The following is a 21,619-nucleotide window of genomic DNA, read 5'->3' as shown; positions in this document are numbered from 1 at the left end:
AGTGTTTAAGAGCTGTACACAAATACCATACCTATGTTCAGTGTTCACCTGTAATGAAAATGTGTTTTCAGAAATTATTTGACAGTTTTATTTGACTGTTGATATTCATGATTCATTATAAATACAATTATATTTCTGGTGGCAAGTGCTTATTGCTGGAAATATATAGAAGAGGTTAGCATTCAGGAACCATTAGGAATATAAACACAATGAATTAAGTAACTGTGATATACTACCAATTAAAACTGCACAAGTATTTCGATACAGGTTTGACTCTCATTTTTCTTTATGCCCCTCTAAAAATAAGCTTTTGACAAAATGTAATGGTTTAATAATTTTGTAATTTTGCTATCAGTATTCCACATCATAACATCATATAAAGCATGAATAATTTTACTGAATGTGCAACTTACAGAAGAAGACTACATATCCCAGGGAACATCACGGTCAGAGATATGTCACGGGACCTGGACACTGTATTATCTCCCTCCCTGGCTGGACTGATGTCTTTCGAGTTCTGGCATTCAGGAGAGCCTGTGGGAGCCTTCGCCGTTTCACCTAGAATTTACAGTAGGCCTCTCGGTTTTGGGACTCATTCTCTCTCCTATCTTGCTTGATTCGTTAGCTTAATTTCAATTATATTATATTATATTATATTATATTATATTATATTATATTATATTATATTATATTATATTATATTATATTGTGTTATTCTGTATTTTGATATAGTATTTAGTAAATAAGTGTGCCTCTTTAGATCGCTGCCTCTGTTTTCCTAATTAACTTTTCCTTTCGGCCTAGCGGCTCTGTGAGGCCTGCCACCCCCCCGTCACAGATGCAGGTAGATTTTCATTTAAACCGTGACACAAGAGTTATTTATTCATTTGAAATTCCAGACCTTACTGCTTCCTCTAGATTTTTATATCTGATCTGCTTCTGTCACCATCATTACTTCTCTGCTAAGGAAAATGCTTTACTTTCACAAGCCTAAAATCAGTAATTTCTGGTGCTGTGTCTACAGCAGCTATTTTGGAATATTTTTCTAACCATGAGATTCTATTTGCATACTCGTAAACATATGTTCTCTTGTGCTCCTTAACATCATCAGTGGTACTTACAGTGGGACTGAGCGCACTCTCAACTAGTTTGCTGATGACACCAACTATTGTGGTATGGTTGACACAACTGGGAATGGGATGCTATTCAGAGAGACTTAGACAGGTTTAAGCAATGAACCCCAGGGAATTTCTTTAGGTTCAATAAACCCAACTACAATTTGTTGCAGCTGGGTCATGACAACACCTGCTATCAGTACCAGCTGGGGGATGTAAGGATGGAACATCTACCATCTGTAAGATGTAACCATTTAGTAGAGCATCCCTCCTATGTTGGGGGTTCCAGACCCCAAAAAGTACTCTAGATGGGGCTTCATGAGAACAGAGTAGAGAAGGATAATAAAAGACCCTGCCCTGCAGGCTACATTTTAGATTGGATGTAAGGAAGAAGTGTTTTCTTGTTTTGTTTTGTTTTTAACAAATAAGTGTGTTGAGGCAGTAGAACAGACTGCCCAGTGATGTAGTGGAAGCCCTGTCCATGGAGACATTCAAGGTCAGGCTGGACCAGGCTCTGAACAACCTGATCTAGTTGCAGATGTTTTAATTCACTGCTTTGGAGTTGGACGAGATGACCTTTGAGTGTCCCTTCCAAAGCAAAAGATTCTATAATTGTCTCTCTAAAACATGATCCTTCCTTTGCATTTTCTATAGATTCATGGTTATTGTATACTTAAGTTTGTTTTCTATACATAACTGAAGCAGAGAGGTAAATGAAGGGCAGAGCAGGAAAGAAAATAAATAAATAAATGAAAAGAGAGAGAGAGAAAGAAAAGAACCCTGAGAAATTTGAGATCTGATAATGGGTAAATTGAGTAGGAAGTTGTGAGATACTTTTCTAGGAAAGTAAGATGCTCAATGCAAAGTAGATTTCTCCAATCAGTAACAATTCCAGCTGCACTACTAAATATTCACTTAGAACAGACATTCAGAAGTGGGCAAGTCAAGTTTGGAATGTTAAACAATCCTACAGCTGCTCTGCGTCTTTCTTTTGCATTAAAAACTGTGCTTTCTTTGGGAGAAAATTCACATTGCGGATGCCAGTATTTTTCCTATCATGAAGGAAACTTTATTATTATTATTATTATTATTATTATTATTATTATTATTATTATTATTATTATTATTATTATTATTATTAGATAGTCTACTGAAAGGCTAAAGGTCTCTAGGTATGACCTTCTATTTCACTAACAGAATCAGCTGTGACTGGGAAGTGTTGAGTTGCGGATATATATATATATATATATATATATTTGTCAGTTTCATTTTTATTTATATGATTTATTCCCCTTCTCCAATTTCACATCCTTCATCTGACTTGTAACACTACCTTCAAAAGAGGCATTTGTCAGTTTGGTAGCTGGCAGAGAACAGAGGCTGGTCTTCATTATTCTTGTCTTCTCTCTTCCTCAGACATTTCATAAAATCCATACTATATCTTCCAACTTTGTGAAGGTTTTTGGGTGCTTGAATACTTGGATGCTTGGTACTTGAGAATGCTTTTATTGTGGATAAATTGATACTTACTTACTGATGTTTATGAAATGAATTATGCCCTGGAAATCCAATTAATATGATCAGTGTGTCTCAGATGGCAATGTCACTTACCAGACACACAGAGATCTGATTCAGTTGTCTAAACACAGCATTCCAGTCTATCTGGGTTTCCCTAAAGCATTTCTTTTGGTTCCATGTCCCTCTCCAGAAGGACTGAGATCTCTAGTAAAAACTGTATTTTATCAACCTGCTATGTGCAGTTATGGAGAAAAGTGTATTTACAACAACACTCTGCTAGTTTGTCTGATGGGAATAATTGCCCAAATGCACTTTTTCTGTGGAACCTCTTTGATTGTGAAAAATCTATGATCTTTGTTTTAATAAATTGTTTTCACATAAAAACAAACAAACAAACAAACAAAAACATAAAAACTAAATGTTAATGTTAAACATATTAATCTCTATTTTTTTCTGTATATAGATCTATATGGAGAGAAATATCAGTAAAGACTTAACAAGTCTCTTAGAAAAGACTATTATTTGAGTAATACAACAAAAATAAAGACCCTGTGTAATGTTACGGCAAATCAAGCACTGATGACAGTTAGCCCCTAAATTGTGACTATATAAGCAGAAACAGAAATAAAAGCAGAGATTGTTGGAATTTGTGAATGTTGAATGTTCTTCAGCAAAAGCAAACGAGTGAAAGTTAAGTCTAGACTCAAATTTTACTTTTAAAAGAAGCAATCACAAGTTGCAGTATAAAATATTGGAACTGAAATGTCAGTGCTGTTTCTGATTTCTTCAGTAATACTAATTAGACAGAAAATATCAGCATTGCTATTTATTTTTTTTTTAGAACACTTTTTTTTTTTTTTTTTTTTTATTTTTAAGTTTCTCAAGAAGTGTGGAGGAGGCTTCTAAGGGCAACTTAATTCAAACAGTGCCATCTAGGGCCAGGGAGATGTCAGCAATCTACATTATCAGATGGCATACATGGCAGTGTTACATGTCACAATTTTGATTATAGTCAAAGTTTTATGGACTTCATGAATATTAATATTTGTATAACTTTTCATATACTTTGCTATCACTATAGGTGACAACACCACTGTAACATAACATAAAATTAGGAATGCTTACACAACTCTATTTCTGAAATACAGTTTTACTGTTAAAAACAACCAAATATTCCCCCATGGTGCATACAATAATTTGAATACAGTTTCAACACTTTGAATTTTTCTGGGGAAGATTTTACAGTTAAGAGTATTCTTATTTTTGCAGTTGACAGAATTTGTTTTTCTTATATTTTCATTACCATTATTTTAATTAAAAGAAAGAAAGAAAGAAAGAAAGAAAGAAAGAAAGAAAGAAAGAAAGAAAGAAAGAAAGAAAGAAAGAAAGAAAGAAAGAAAGAAAGAAAGAAAGAAAGAAAGAAAGAAAGAAAGAAAGAAAGAAGGAAAGAAGGAAAGAAGGAAAGAAGGAAAGAAGGAAAGAAGGAAGAAAGGAAGAAAGGAAGAAAGGAAGAAAGGAAGAAAGGAAGAAAGGAAGAAAGGAAGAAAGGAAGAAAGGAAGAAAGGAAGAAAGGAAGAAAGGAAGAAAGGAAGAAAGAAAGAAAGAAAGAAAGAAAGAAAGAAAGAAAGAAAGAAAGAAAGAAAGAAAGAAAGAAAGAAAGAAAGAAAGAAAGAAAGAAAGAAAGAAAGAAAGAAAGAAAGAAGGAAAGAAGGAAAGAAGGAAAGAAGGAAAGAAGGAAGGAAGGAAGAAAGGAAGAAAGAAAGAAAGAAAGAAAGAAAGAAAGAAAGAAAGAAAGAAAGAAAGAAAGAAAGAAAGAAAGAAAGAAAGAAAGAAAGAAAGAAAGAAAGAAAGAAAGAAAGAAAGAAAGAAAGAAAGAAAGAAACAGCTAACAGCTTTTTACAGAATTTTTGAAGAAAACAAGACTTCAATGATGTACCTTCAAAGCAGAGATACTGACAAGTTGACAGAAGAAAGCAAACACTGCCACAGGCTGTGCAGTACCTGTTTCTTTGCTGAGCAGAAAGCTGCAGAATACTGGAATATGTCTGGCTCAATTATATTTGAGCAGTCACAAAGCAATTGCAATAAATAATCATACAAATGATTATGTTGACACTTTTAGACATCTGTGTTCACACAATTTACATATTGCTTTACACTTGTGAGATCCTTCCTATAGGTATGAATGCTTGAAAACACATGTCAAAATAGTCACACAGTTTGTTAGTTGCTGTTGGACAAAAGGTAAGCACAGTGTAAATAATAAGTATGTAACTCAGTTATTTGTAGACACTTTCTGGATAAGTTTGCTTGCATTTTGTTTTTGTTAAATGCTTTACTATTGTATACTAAGGAAAATCAAGACAAATATACTTTATTAGTTTTGTGAGGATGCTGTGCTTCAGATATTTCTGCTTCACAAATCTTTACAGGAACAGGTAATGCAAGCAAACACAAGTTATTAGGTTAAGCAATACCAGTAGTGTTGAGGACATTCACATCATAGAATCATAGAATAATAGAATCACCAAGGTTGGAAAAGATCTAAAAGATCATCCAGTCCATCCGTCCACCTACTACCAATAACTCCCACTAAACCATGTACCTCAACACAACATTCAGTCGTTCCTTCAATGCCCCCAGGGTCAGTGACTCCACATCATGGATGTTCCAGAATTTTTATTGCTTTGGATCAACTGTAATCTGAATCTAACAAATGTAGCACTCAATACAGTTCTAAAAGCAACTGCTATACTCTAAACCTTGTTCTGGGCACAAGGAAAACTTCATATAGATCAGTTATAAATCTATTTTTAGCCCAGTAATGTTTTATCTGCCTAAGACCCCAGATCAATCAATCATCAATCAAAACTTCATTTCAGTCTAGAAGACACTAATAAGAAATTTGTCCCTCCTCTTCAGTATTGTGCCCCTCCATCCTATTTCATTGCTCACAGCTATAGTTTGTGCCCTGCAGCCCCCCGCCCCAAGTGGAAGAAACAGGCTGTCTGATGTTAGTGTTGTTCCCCTCAGCCCTAGGTCATGCTTGGGTCCCTGGGGGTGTCTTTCTCCTCAAACTTCACCACCATTATCTCCCTTCTAGGGGTCTTGTGGAGGAGGCAACTGGTGCCTCTCCATCTCCTCAAGGAAAGGGCCATCAATCCTTCTTTTCAGGGTCTGCTGTGATCACCAGTGCCACTGGCAAGCAGCAGCTCATTCCAGAAGGTGACTGTCACCAGAGCACGGAGACAGGGAGACACGTCTCCAGCTGTCTCCAACCAGTTCCAACTGATTCCAACTACTTTCCAGCTGGCTCCAACAAGCCAAGATCACCCAAACCTCTTGTAAGAGAGGAAAGGGAGTGTTATGAGAATAGCATGTGACATCAAGATTATTTTCATCTGTAGGTAACCTGTTCTACCTTCTTCCCAGCTACTGGGATTAACAGAAGGCAGAGCCCCAAGTAGAGCAGGAATGCAGAGGTACAGATCTGTCCATGAAGATTGTCAAGGGGCATGACAGAATAGCACCCTTGCACCTACGTGCATTTGTGCCACAAATGTTACCACTCTTTTTGTTGCTGTATTTCAAAGAATTCAAGGCATGAGTACTCTGGCTCCCATAACTTGTGGCCAACATCTGAGCCACATATATTATTTATCCCTGAGAAAGCAAAAGAAGCAAGCAAACAAACAAAAAATCAATGAGCAAACAGGTACTACAGTAGTGAAATAAAATCTCTAATGGGTTAAAAGTCAAGGCTGCTTTCAAGTAAGAGAAGTACACAAAGATATACTGCAGATCACTAAACCTGTTAGAATAAAAGCACTGGTTTCATGAGTTAAGTGATAATGCAAGGAAGATCAGAGCTCTGAAAATAATCAAGCAGATGAGTTTGCTGCACTCCCAGAGCATCCATCTAGTTTGTTACCTTTGGCACTTGGCAGCATTCATCACTAGTCTGTACATACTGCTGTGTTAACAAGACAGAAACCTGTTGGTGTTTCTTTCTGCTACTTATTAGGGCAATAAAAGTATCCTGTGGTTGCAATTCCATCTGCTCAGGAGTAAACAAGTCACTTGGACAATGGAATAAGGACCTAGAACTTTATCTTTTTTAACAGCTTTTGCAGTAATCCTCACTACACAAAATATAGCCTGTTTCAGTCATTTCAGTATTATGTGTTGGGAAGAGCTCCAGATATTATGCATTTACCTGCACAGAACCTCATTCCAAAGCAATTGGACGTGTTGTATAAGAAACACTGCTGATTTTGCTGGACAAACTCACAGATGGCACATGTTTAGCTACATTTATGCAGCTGATTATACCAGGACAGAATTTGTGCCAGCACTTTCATTCCCTAAGGTTATTTTTATTTTATTTTATTTTATTTTATTTTATTTTATTTTATTTTATTTTATTTTATTTTATTTTATTTTATTTGCTGAGTAATTCTTGGAAACTAACATTATTTAGAGAAAACTAGCAAAATCATTGGATTTTCCCTGAACATTGGAAAGTGTAAATGGTACAAAAGATCAATAAATACTTGATCTGGGTTATTATGATTGTATTTTCTAATAAATTTTAAACTAGCAAAAATCAGCTTTTCTATTTTCATAAAAAACAGCCTATGATTTATGATTCTTTTTCCTTTGAATGTTGTAATGAAAGCGAAGTTTCTTAGAATTTCCTAGATGTACTACTGATCATCAGAAAAATGCATTTAGGTAAAAGATGACTGATTTGGTTTAATATTGACCTTCTGGATAGAACAAACTATACTTCACATATGAAAATAATTTCAAATTGAGCAACCAAATTGTCCCATTCAGTTTCAGGAAGGAACATGCTGATACTGAAATGCTCTAGCTTTTCAAAAAAAAAAAAAGTTAACAAGTAATCATTTATTGTCAGATACATTTGACACAAATCACTATTTTCATATTCCTTTGTACCTTTCCTAGAACTGCATTATAATAAACAACTACTCTCCTTAATTATAAAAAAAATATTTACTTTGAGTATGCTAAACTCAGAATTTTGCCACGTTGGTAAAGAGTTGCTGTCTTCATAGAATATAGCTTGGCTCAGAACCATGACATTTTTTCCTGACAGGCAAAATCTCTGCATCTTGCCTGGAATCAGATGGGATATGTATTATTCATGATAGTGTAGCGTTGCTGAGATTCATGATAGGGCAGAATTATGGTTTGACTTTCCATGCTATATTCTCCCAAATATTACCTTCCTCTCTACCTCCATCTCATATTCATTTTTAACTCTGAAAATTGTGGGCTTGTAACTGCTGGTGAAGACTTTTATAGCTAAGGAGGACATAATGGGGCAACAAGTAATGTGAGTAACCATTATCTTCAAGGATATTTGTAATAACTTTTTTTTTTTTTTTAAATACATAAATTTGTAACATATATTCTTATTTTTCTTCTGCTGCTGCTTATTCTTGAGGGAGAAGGGAGGAAGAATTTTCTTTTTTTTTTTTTTTTTTCCCTGAAGTTTTCCCCTGACGTTTTCTAATGATATAAATGAAGTTCTTAAATTGTTGCTGAAAATACAGGAATCTTCATAATCTTCCTACAAATTGCTCCTGTTAAGTTTTCTCCTTATTATTTTCCTTGCGCCTCTCCCACCTGAATACATGAGCATAAGCTTATGGGTTAGGTGAATGGTCCAACAGTGTACCATCAGGACAATGGCTGTCATTTCTAGTTACTCTGTGATGACTGAGATAAATGTAGAGATAGTCTGTATTTAAAAATACAATACAGTAAAATATAGTACAGTACAACATAATAAAACAAAGTAGCTCGATAACATGCAAAAAAATGTGTTACATTTATTTTATTTTATTTCTATTTTTTCCCAAACAAACAGGGCTGAGATTTTTCCAATCAGTTCAGAGGCTTAGTCACATACCCTACACTAAAATTCTCAGCCCTAAGTACCCTATTCTAAGTAGTGTCTACCCACACAGTCCTCACAAATTCTTCTAGTTTTCCATGGCTGCTGCTGAAGCCTAAAATCAGAAGAAAATGAAAGCTTAATCCAGCTGGAGATGACAGCAAGGTTCTTTTAACCAGGTTGTTACCTGCAAGCACTACAATCTTCTTTTTCGCTATGTGGTGTGTTTGTTTTGTCTCCCTCAACAACTTAAAATTTCCCTTTCACCAAGTGTTCTCACTGCTTTTCATTCTACATTCTGGTATTAATGACTGTAGATTACTGCAGGAAGTGCTGCACAGGAAGTGAAAGAGGCTTTGGCACCTTTGCTTACACGGAAGCAAAGAAAACATGAAATAACAAAGTATACTGTCATCAATGTTCTGTTTCCATATAAGGACTGTTTAGGATATCTTTTTCCATTTTCTTTGCTACTTAATTTGCTTATGTATGTTATTTTGAGACAACAGAGTAGCAAATATCTTCACAGGTGAAAAATACAGAATGAATACTCCCCTCCCCCCCTTCCTCCTTCTATAATTATTTACAGATATTGAAAGAGAAAAGGTAAAGGCATTTTTCAACAGTTACATCTTTTTCTGTCTTATTTTCTATGCTGTTTTCAAAACCACCAAGAACCTTGTGCAGAAATAATGAAGATCAGAAAAAAAGAATTCCTGGTTTTATTCCAACGATTATTATTATTATTTTAATGATTAAAAGTGTTTATTGTTTGTTTTTAAACTGAATTTGTTCTAGTTATGAGAAAAAGGAAAAAAAAAAAACAAAAAAAAACCCACAATAACTTACTTATTTTTTCTGAAATTTCTAATCCTCCTGGAAGACATGCTCAGACATGGAAAAGAAAGAGGGGAGGTGATATTGTACAACCAGCATGGTTTCACCAAGGGTAAATCCTGCCTAATCAATATAGTGGCCTTTTATGATGGCATAACTGTGTCAGTGGAGCCACTGATATCATCTAAGAACTTTGACATGTTCCCTTAAAAAAATCTGTCCAGATTTTATCAATATTCTCTCTAAGTTGGAAAGATTCAGATTAGATAGGTGGTCTGTTCAATGGACAAGGAATTAGCTTTGAGATTGTACCCAGTAAGTAGTGGTCAATAGCTCAGTGTCTGAATGGATATCTGTGACAAATAGTGTCCCTCAGATTCCAGTACTGGGATCAGTGCTCTTTAAAAACTTTGTCAGTGTTAATGACAGTGAGATCAAGTATACCCTCAGCAAGTTTGCATCTGACAAGTTGTGTAATGGGATCAATATGCCTGAGGGACAGGATGCCACTCAGAACCTAGTCAGGCTTTAGAAGAGGGCCCAGAGGAGACTCATGAAGTTTAGAGTCCTGCAGCTGGCTTGTTGTTGCCCTCACTGCCAATATAAACTTGGGGACAGAAGGTTTGAGCACATCTCTGCTGAAAATGACCTGAGGGTGCTGGTGGATGGGAAGCTGGACGTGAGCTAGCAGTGTGCCCTTTCAGCTCAGAAAGCCAACACTATCCTGAGCTGCATCAAAAGACGTGTGGTCCACAGGACAAGGGAGGTGATCCTGCTGCTCCATGCTGTGCTGGTGAAGCCTCACTTTGAGTATTGCATCCAGATGTGGAGTCCTCAGTAGAGGAGAAACATGGACCTGTTGAAGCACATTCAGAGGAGAGCTGAAAAAATGATCCAAGGATGGAACACCTCACCTACAAGGACAGGCTGAGGGAGCTGGGACTGTTAGGCCTGGAGAGGAGAAGGGCCTGGGAAGACATGAGAGCAGCCAGTTTAGAAATTGGAGCTTCAGGAAAGAAGGGGACAGACTTTTTATCAGGATCTGTTGTTTCAAACTATAAGAGGGGAGATTTAGACAGGATATAAAAAGAATGAAAAAAAAAGTGGTTTTTTTTTGTTTTTTTTTTTAAAATATATAATAAAGGTAGTGAAGCATTGGAACGGGTTACCCATAGATGTAGTAGATTTCCAATCCCAGAGACACTCAAGTTCACACTGGACTGGATTCTGAGCATAGTATCATAGAATCATATATTTGTAGTATCATTTGAACTGGGAGGGGACATTATAGGTCATCAAACTGTAACTCCATTGCAATGAACAGGAATATCTGCAGCTACACCTTGCTGCTCATCCCTGATTCTGTGATTCTCTGAATTTGTGACTCATCTCCCTCCTTTTTCAAGTTTTCCTTCCTAGTTTCCTTATAGCTGTTCTTCTGCCACACTGGTAGACAAAAGAAGATAAGGATGAAAGTGGATGACAGAAACTGTCAGGGCATTGCTTGTGTTTGGAATCAAAAATCACAGATTGCATTTAGTTTCTTGAAATATATTCTGTCAAAGCCTTTTTTGTTCCAAATAACCTTTCTAATACTTTAACATGTGCTGAAGGTGGATACTGACACACACTAGGTTCACTGAGCTATAGAATACTGTAGACACAAGATGTCAAATGTAGCAGTGTGTCATAAAATGAGTTTTAATTGCTAAAGGATATAACAACTTCCAATAAGTTATTAACTGTTCTAAGGTTTCAGTGTCAGAAATACGAGCAAAAGTGAGATAAATTCTTACCAGTGTGAATCTGTCTTCCTACTGATACAGTTGTGAAATTACACTTTGCTACAGAAGCTGTAGTGGTAGTGCAGCTTGGAAGATCAGAAAAACTGTGAAAATATGGTCATAAAGGAAATAAACAACACGGAGAAAGTATCTTCTCATGTTTGATCTTTGTTTACATTTGCATACTTGGATTTTTTTTTAATCTGTCTAAAGACTAATACAGCATCTTAAAGGTAGGGACTTACCCCTACTACTGAAGAAAAAGCTAAAGGCAACATTATCCACTGCAACTGGAAATTACAGGCTACATTGCACAAATATTGCTTTTGCAAATAAAATAAATTATAGTTGCTGATAATTCACCATGACATTCACTGGTAGCTATGAAAAATAGAAAACATCTTCCAGAATTGGTATGTCCTCAACCCCTTAAGAACTTTAAATTTCATATCCGGTAACAAATGTTTTAGATCAGTCATGACAACTGAAATGATGCCTCATAAAAGTTATGCCATCAGGATAATTTATCTGCTCCTTCGATAGGGCTGTTAGAAGAGCAGTTCAAACTGACTATTCAGACATTGTTCCTACACCACATTTATGACTTAGAAATTATTTCTACATTAATAGTGGCCCCATGGCACCACTTACTACAGGGCTCTTCCATGGAACTGAATCCTAAATCAGTCATAGGCTCTTATCAGTGCACCCCATTACAGACAGTTTCCTCTTACATCCTGAACCTCTTTGCCAGCCTTCACTAACATTTAAATTTTGATGCTCATTCTTAATCTCAAAGTACAGCAACATCATAACTTATTTATTAATGAACTTGTAGAAATGTATAGTGCAAACATAGGTATCCTTGTTACTTTTCCTAAGGAGAGTTGAAGGATTTATTTATTTATTTATTTATTTTCTCTTCATTGTCAGGTAGTTTGTGCATCCAGTTGGTCCTGAATAACAATGAATAATATCAAGATGCATTAAAAGTATTTACAATACTGTGAAATATTGTACCACCACAAAGTTCCAGATTTGATGCATATTTCTAACAGATAAAGTGAAGCAGACGTATAGACTAGGCTTATAGGTATATCAGGAAATTTCTACGTTAAATGTATTTTCAGAGAATAACAGTTGCCACTGTAAAGTCTCAAAAAATATTCCCTGTTTACCCACTTCATACCACACCTCTGGAAAATTATCAACTAATAGTCCTTCAAGAGGATGTTCAAAGGACTGAGCACTGAGTCATTTGCTTATCTGAGATAAAGCATTTGTGTATCAAGCATCTCTTCTTAACCACAGAAACAAAATAAAAGCAGCCTGGCCATACTAATATAGGTAAAAGATAATTAAATGATATTAAAAAGATATACAACAATAAACTATTCAGGATTCAAGAAGAAAATTATTTTGGAAATACACATGGACAGTCATTTGATTTTAGTCCATTACAGCTTTCTTTTAATGTGGAGTTATTTGTTCACAGAATCACAGAATTATCAAGGTTGGAAAAGACCTAGAAGATTATCTAGTCCAACCATTACCAATACTTCCTAGCTAAATTACCAGCACTTCCCAGCTAAATAGTTTGATCTAGTTGTATGATCTCTGTATGACTACAAGAGTTTATCTAGCTGATGGAAATTTCCAGTTCCTCAAAATATTATGAAAATTACCAGAACATTTTCAGCAGATTTTATCACTTTTCTAAGAATAGAATATCTGACTTGCCAACATATCTCTTCCATACATGCGGATGTTGTTATCTACAATTCCACCAGCTGAAGCTACTTTGAAAAGTCTAGTTTTTTGTTATTTTAAACCATTTCCTTTTGGAAAGGGAAAACAAAAAAAAAGTGAGAAACAAGGAAATTGATAGCACTTCATGTTTTTGAATCTGACACACCAGAAGGATTTTCAATAATCATAGTAATTACAACTTTTCATTCAACATACAAGCCAGCAACAGCTGATTCAAAATCCATCTTAACATCTGGAAAAAGGAAAAAACTTGCATAAAGCACCAGTCACCAATTGCACATCACATTACAAAATAAGGGAATCTTCAATTACTTATAAGAATTTTCCATCTGTCAGCTGAGAGTCAGGAGCTTGCATGAAATGTTTTAGTAAGAAACTAAGATTTAAATAAAGAAATACTTCCAGCTCAGAAGGGAACATACACTGTCAAATAGAAAAATACAATTTTTAAGTTGGAGGAAATAATCATACATTTCAGATCTGATCTTCTCAAGTCTGCTGATGGAAGTTGAAGGACATAGTATGAATTGACAGACAGTAGAAGACTCTGTCTGTAATGTATTTTAAGCTGTTGAATCAGTTTTAAATGTCTACTAAAATTATAGAATTGTTAACTAGTACTCTTATTATTTTTTTATTTTTTTCTTAAAAGGAAGTCTATTGTAGTTTACTCCAGTGGTCCTCTATTTATTTTTTCAAACTGCTCAATAAGAGGACCTTGTAGCTTCCTACTGATTTAAAAGACAGCAAGAGACAGAAATCAACATTTTAGACATGAAGTGGAACACCTACTGAGTTCGTAGTAGGGTTACTTTATGGAAGGCTGCTTTCCAGACAGATACAAAAGAGATTGCTGTGTTGAAATTGCAGTGATTTAGCGTTTTCAGTCTACTGACATTGCTTTGGGATCATCTGGAGTTCTTCCTTTGTGAAAAATTTGCCACTGTGAACTCCTCTTAATAGCTGCTGCCAAATTGTGACACATTGTTCTGACTAGGCCAAGAGTCTTGCTGATCCATGGCAAGTGTGCCAGAATGTGTCATAGGGACAAACTGTTGCACATAGTTTAAGTCAGATCAGGCACTGAAGTATTTAATTGATTTATTCATGATGCTCAACTGCTAATCAGAGCACTATGCATTCAGAGTTAGTATCAGCAGTATAGTATAGCATACACTGTTAATATCAACAGTATAGCATAGCATACTCTTTATGCTATAGACACACACTCCAAAATACCTTCTTATAACTAGTCCCAAAACATTCTAAGCTACCAATTACATGTTGCTACATGCATACATGCACTCCCCGCGTGACATGATTGCTACAAGCACATTCCCTTTTCTTGTGAGTGTGTATTCCTCTATTTTCATAAAACTTTCCTGGGATACAGGGGTGCTCTTGCACTACATCCATTCAGTTCCCCATAACTTTTACACATGAAGGAACAAGTTGCCCATGAGAGCACACACTCATTCAATATGTGGTGTTTTATTTGTTACATCTTTCATAGTGAGGATGCTAGTTGGATGCAGTCTACTTAGAGTAACCAATGGAAAGAAAACTCCATCTGTTCAATACAGAGGTTCTGATGTCTACCTAGCAGCTGTTAATGTGCTGTCAGGTCACTGAACATCTGACTCAGCTCACTAAAACTGAGCACCTGTTACTTCCTTCAGAAAATTGTTGCAGTACTCTGTAAGCTTTATTATTATTATTACTATTATTTATTTATTTATTTATTTATTATTCAGATGAAATTTAGTTTCATGAAAGAGGATTTACAGGCACCTTTTAATATGCAGAAGGAAATAAAGACTGACCAGTTCAATTTACATCTTACGCTTGTCCAAATGAAACTACTGAATGAAAATTTAGTAGTGAAAAAATAATAATGGAGAATACTTTCAATTCAGATCTGTGTTGAGAAACAGCAATTAAAATGAATTTAAAAGACCTACTTATATTTTGCAAAGCATCTTCTCTAAAAAATTAGTGCTGTAAAGTGGTTATGGTAACATAACTGTAAATTAGACACCAGAAACCCAGTGAAATATGGAAAGGGTTGGAATCAGCTTTGTTAAACGCTGAATGTTAGAGGAAGAAATATTGTCACAGTGTTATCTAGATCAATCTATGTCTGTGACACGGGGGACAGTAGGCCCGTGGGCCCCCTGGACCCCAAGAAATAGGAAGGGAAAAAGGGAAAGGCGTAGGGATATGGGAGCTGGGCTCAAGGAAACAAACAGAGAAACAGCAACGATCTAAGGAGGAAAACTTATTTTACTAATTAAAATCTAATTGAAATTGAGGCTAATAAATCAAGTAAAATAAAAGAGAAAGAGAATGGTTTCTGAAGACCGAGAAGCCTACTTTAAAACTGAAGGCGCCATGGCTTGGAAGCACACCCACACCCGCTGCCAGGCAGTGAGAGAGGGAGAGCCAGCCTCACTTCCATGACGTGTTTCCCTCTCCGACAGTTGAGGTCCTCTGGGGCGTATAGTTCTTCTTCTCTGTGCTCCACATCATGTTATGATGTGGAATACCAATAGCAAAAATTACAAAACAGAAAAAACTCTCTACCTCTTAGGGACTCCCCTGGTCTACAATATCTAACCATCTATAGTCCTGAACTTCCAGAAGCAGGTTAATTTGCATTGACCTTTCCTCATTCATTCACTCACTAACATTTCCACATACCCCACACATTGTCCTGTTGCTGGCACAACAGACACATGGGCCTCTGATCCCATACCAGCAGCTAGCACTCATCTTCACTCACTTTGGCCTCTCCAGTATTTGGAACCCAACTGCTGGCAGCACAGACATACAGACCCTCCAACACACACTTCATTGGCTTCCACTCACACATACAACATGTGCACTAAATAGGGAACATCTCATCCAGGTAAAGAATTAGGAACAGAGTAAGAAGATAGAACAGACTGGGCTGATTAGGCACAGAGCATGGCCAGACAAACATAACGAACAGAAAATTATTCACCCACAGCCAGTACATTTTATCCCCTTACCTCTTTCTTATTCCATAGTGTTCCTCCCCAAATGTCAGTGATTTATGGGCTGGTTCAGTGTGGTTCCATGACTAGTGGGGTGGAGGGATTTTGCAAAATCCGCACCTCCAGAAAAGGGAAACAGGGGACCCAAAAATAATTAAAAACAGATACAGTTATCTGAGGAGAAACAAACTACTTTACTAAATATGATATCAGAATGCAAGATAACACACTAATAAAATATAATTAGAATTGAAGTTAATTAATCAAATATAATGAGAGAAAGACTGTCCAAAAGCTGAAGGCCTTATACTAATACTGAACTGATGTGTGCAGCCAGGACAGGCAGCAGCGAGGAGAGGCAAAGCGGAAGAGAAGCATCAGGTGACCTTGCCAGGAGTTGTATCTCCTCTGTGACCAAAAAGACTCCTTGGAAATGTAGTTCATCTCTTCCTGGCATGTACCCAGAACTACTTTAACTCCTAGTGCACTACAGGGAGTTATGGTGTGGAATACCAGCAACCAAAAATCATAAAACCATGACAACAAATCACCTAAATCCATTCATTTCACTAGTTACTCCTTTGGTAATGTCTCTTTCACTGGCTTTTAATTTGACTTCATCTTCCACTGTGCCCCTTAGTTCCTGTAACCCTGTGAAGCCTGTAAAGGCTGATTCTTCTCCTTATAGTGGGCATAGGAACAGCAGGGAATGCTACTATTTGAGCTTATCTTCTACAATTGTTTCTCTGAACTGTTTTGCAGTTATGCAGATGAGGTTTTATCACATAATGTAACAAGCTTTCAATCCAGAAAATGGAAGGTAGGGTTCTCAAATATTGATAAGTTTGTGAAAAAAATAAATAAATAAATAAATCTCATTTGCCATTATATTCAGTGGGGTCTTGATTCAACTGTGTAAACACTGGCATCTATTGCTGTTTGAGATGTTCTCAGATGCTGCTTTTCATCCATTTGCCACTCCAAAAGAATGCAAGTCCTTCCTTCATCTTTCATCATACATGCCAGCACCATACAGATATCTTGGAATCACAGTGCAATGCAGTGTAGTAGAAGCATACACCTAATACTTATCACCATAATCAGTCCATATTCTATTTTTTCTGTTTTGTATAGTATAAAAGTACAAAATGCTTTATATCCCCCAAATCCATATGACTAGTATGTAGCCACTTGATTGCAAACAGATCAGTTTCAAACAGAATCCCTACCTAGATTTCACTAGTATTCTTTAGCTGCTTTATTGTTAAAAATATAATGTACATATATATGTATATAAAGAAGAAGACAAATCCAGAAAATTTGATATCAAAACACAAATAACTGAATTGCATACACCAAAGCTCATAAGAGAACTGGGATATATGCACTTTGAACCTCGTTCTGCATTGATCTCTACTTTGTACTGTATCTCATGAGGTTAGAGTCAGCAGGCAGTGCTTTTACTCTGATTTGCAAGGTAGTAAAGATAGCTTCTTCTTTCTAATTTTACTGACAACAGAAATATATCATTAAATTATAATAATTAAAATTCTGTTTAGGTTTTGTTGTTATTGTTTTTGCTGTTATTTAATCTGTATTACTAACTTTCAAATAAGCTGCAGTATGGTTTATAGCATGCTTTTCTTGGTTTATTTCATGTAATTAATCTTATGATAGAAAAAGCAGATTCAGCAAGTGAGGTTTTAAGAAATCTGGCTTTTGCAGTTCTGAGACCCTGAGACACCTGCTCCTGCAGCTTGCTGCAGCATGAAAGGCTGATCAAGCACTCTGTTGTCTTTTAGCCACTGTACTGCTCAGATTATAGAATCACTCTGCTCTCCCTTCAATTCCCTAGGAAGCTTTATTCTCAGGGGTTTCTCCATGACCCTATTGATTTCCTGGAGACTGACCATTTTTCAAAAAAGGCTTCAACTACAGCCAGTTTCCAAATGAGTATTACTAGAGAAAACAACAACAATGAAAACAAAACAAAACAAAACAAAACAACAACAAAAAAAAAAACCATGTATTTTTATCCTACTCTATGTATCTACATGAAAAGCAACCTGAGATGTAAAATCAAATGAATCAGAATACTTTTAAAATAACTTTTTTAAATTTCATTAACTTGCTAATCAAGTGATCTCAACAGATTTTCAAAGGATAAGTAATAGCTTGCTGGAGCAGCAGATTTATGAATACACAGGATAAACAGGTGCAAGGGACTGAGGAGGAAAGAAAGATGCTGAGACAATATTATACAAAACTACAGTGTGTTTTTGTTTGTTTGTTTGTTTTCTCACACTGTATTTTAGTTTAACTGCTTGTTGAAGGATAAACCAGATTTCTGTTTTTATTTTGTATGGATCTTCAAAGTAACTTTCCAGCAAAGTCTATTATGCTGTTTCCCGTTAAATTAAATGCAACGCAGAAAACATTAATAACATGTCATATAACAAATTTGTAAAGAACCTGAGACAGTAAAAACCTTGAAATTTCTAATGCAAGCTTCTTCTCTGTTGTTGCTATGAGTTTATTTTTTCCCTTAAAAAACATCAACAACAAAAACCTGTTTAGCCATGGCATTTAGCACACAGATTCTCTTCTACCTTTCATTCAAGACTGATGACTCTGTATTCACAGTATAATCATAGCATGTAACTTTTATAACATAGACTTTAAGCTAATGAACAGTACATCCTTAGTGTAGATGAGCGTTCTCAGTTTGCTTCTAATCTCAGTAGAATATAGCTGTAAAATGACATTTAGAGTATACTCAGCTAGAAAAAAGAATCCAGGCATTTTATGGTATCTGAGTAATGTCTTCAGTATCTGGTGGAAAGGAAAGCTGCAGTCTACAACAGTAGAGTTGGAATCAGTGCCCAGAGTTTGGTCTTTACAAGAGCAAGGCATTTTCTATTGTCTCTTCACAAGCCTGTCTCAGTCTGCTGAAAATAGATAAGCTCAGCTCTGCTTCATTCTCAACAACAACAACAAAAAAGTGCTTTCAAAAATGTTAGGCAACTGTTTGGTATTACTTTCATGTACTATGAGATTACATAGCTTAAAACTGATTTAAATTCATATCTATGTCTGTAAATTCATGATGACAGACTGAACATTCTGTGGAGCATCCAGACTTGAGCAGCTACCCTGCTCTATGTTCTTCATTCTAGATCAAGTCTCTGAGGAACAGTTTGAATGGATGTACTATATGGAGTGTCTTTAGTGAAAATGTCCAGAGACTATTTATGTTTATTTGCCACATCTTGTTCTATCTGATCTCTGTCACTTACATACCTGTCTTATTCTTCATGTACACACATAAACAGAGTCTACCTCTGTTCTAATCAGGTAAAAGTGGTAGAGAATGTTTACATTGAAGCCATCAGTGGAACTGATCATCTATATAATTTTTAAAATAGTTCCTCATATAAATATCCTAGGTGCCAATTAACACTCTCTCAAACTTGGTCCAAGGTTTGTTATAAGCCATAGTATATTTCCACTGGACAATTTGCAAATACCCTCACTAACTTGGTTTGGAAAGAGAATGTAAAAACTTGGACATGGGTAATTCCATACTAGTTAGTCTGTGTACCGTGCACACTTCTCACAGATTTTACAAAAACAGTGGGCATAGACAACATTCTGAAAAAAAAGGCTCTGATCTCTGCACTGCTATTTATTACTGGAAAATTGAAATACAACAACCGGAGGCATGTACGCAGCATAGAAGATTTAGTATGTGGAGATATTTCTTTTCCATCACAACCCCTCTGCTGATCAGGGCAGCCTGTTCCAGCACCTCACAACTATCATAGTATTTCCCCCTATATCCAACCTAAATCTTACCTCCTTCTACTAAAATCATTTAAAATCATTAAAATCATTTCCCTTTGTTATCTACCCTTTCAAATAATCGACGCCCCTCCTGTTTATAGGCTCCATTTTAGTACTGAAAGGTTGCAATTAGGTCACCCCCACAGCCTTCTTTTCCCCAGGCTGAACAAGACCAGCTCCCTCAGCCTGTCTTCGTAGGGGAGGTGCTACAAGCCTTTGATCATCTTTGTGGACCTCGTCTGGATCCTCTCCAACATCTCTCTGTCCTTCTTGTACTGGGGTCTCCAGACCTGGACACAGTACTCATGAGGGCAGAGTAGAGAGGGACAATCACCTCCCTGGAATGTGAAGTTTTATAGTACTGGAATTGAAAAACAGAAGATTTCATGTCCAAGTAGACAGTATTGTGTTCTGATGAGTATGAGACATCATCTCTGTCTTTTTCCTGAGCTTGAGATATTTTATTACTAATATCCTATCTAATATCCTATGGAGACAATTCTTTGTTCTAAATTCTACACATGCTGTTCTCATATACTTCCTGAATTAAAACTTGGTGTACAGTCATTCATCTTGCATTGACCTGTTAAATAATCTCCTTTTTTTGGAGTAATGAAAAGTAGTGCAGAGGCTCCTGATGTTCTGTATGCTCACTCCTGATGTTCTACATCTCACTGATTTACCATGACATACATTACATACACAGTATACTCAAAATACAAATGTATGTCCTTTTAATTAAAGATCAGCAACTTTATGTGTAAAATACGATTCTGTGTTATCTCTAACAATTTCAAATCTAGACATGTGAGTTAATGCCTTCAAACTTCAGTTCCACTGTGAATCTCTCAAAAAAACTTTCTTCTCTGTCCCTCCTTATTGTCTTTCCTACTTTCTCCTTACACTATATCTTTGTTTCTACTGGTAGAAAATGCAACTGCATCTCAGCTAGGACCTTTAACTTGAAAAGATAAGGGGACCAGAATCTTGGGATATAACACTGAGTTTGAAAACTGGATAATGTGATCAAACACTAGCATAGTTCAGCACCAATTATTTATTTTATTATGGTGAAATTAGGGCAATTAGCATTTAGTCAACTGTCACATATACCTAATCAAGATGCATCTAAATTCTGACAATCCAGCTAGCTAAATGTCTCCTTACTAGAATATGGTTTTATTTATGATTTATTTCATATAGTCTTATTGTTTTTCCACTAGTTTCATCTTTACGATAGATTTATAGCATAGATAGTTGCTCTCAATAAAAATAAATAAATAAATAAATAAATAAATAGATAGATAAAATAAAATAGTCTTTACCAATTCATCTTTGTAGAATAAAATATTAACTTTTTCATGATGGGGTGATAGAACAGCAGATTGTAGTATTCCATTAGTGTTTTGTTGTTGCTGTTGTTGTTGTTGTTGTTTTTATTCTTGTTTTGTTTTGTTTTGTTTCCCCCAATGTGTAGTTGCCGAGACCTTAAACACATCACTGTTAATGTTATCTCCCTTATAGGCTTGTCTTGTTTGTAATTTTCAGAATAAAACTTTGCCCCTGGTCTATGCTCTTGCTGTACACTTTTTAATACTCTGATTCTAAATACATTATTTTGTCTTCTAATTATGCACATCCATAATGATTTGAAAGTTTCCTTTTGACATCTGCTGTGAAAGTAATAAATCTACTTCATTAGAATCCTGTTGCTATAGCATATATACATATGTACATATATACTACATATATATGTATATATATTCATATGAATGAAAAATACAAATGAAAAATAATTCTCCTGTATTA

The sequence above is a fragment of the Coturnix japonica genome, chromosome 1 (genome assembly GCF_054131305.1).
Source record: "Coturnix japonica strain WE chromosome 1, WE-NBRP24, whole genome shotgun sequence".
NCBI classification, from domain to species: Eukaryota; Metazoa; Chordata; class Aves; order Galliformes; family Phasianidae; genus Coturnix; species Coturnix japonica.
The sequence above is the reverse complement of the archived record's forward strand: the minus strand, read 5'-3'. Positions refer to the sequence as shown.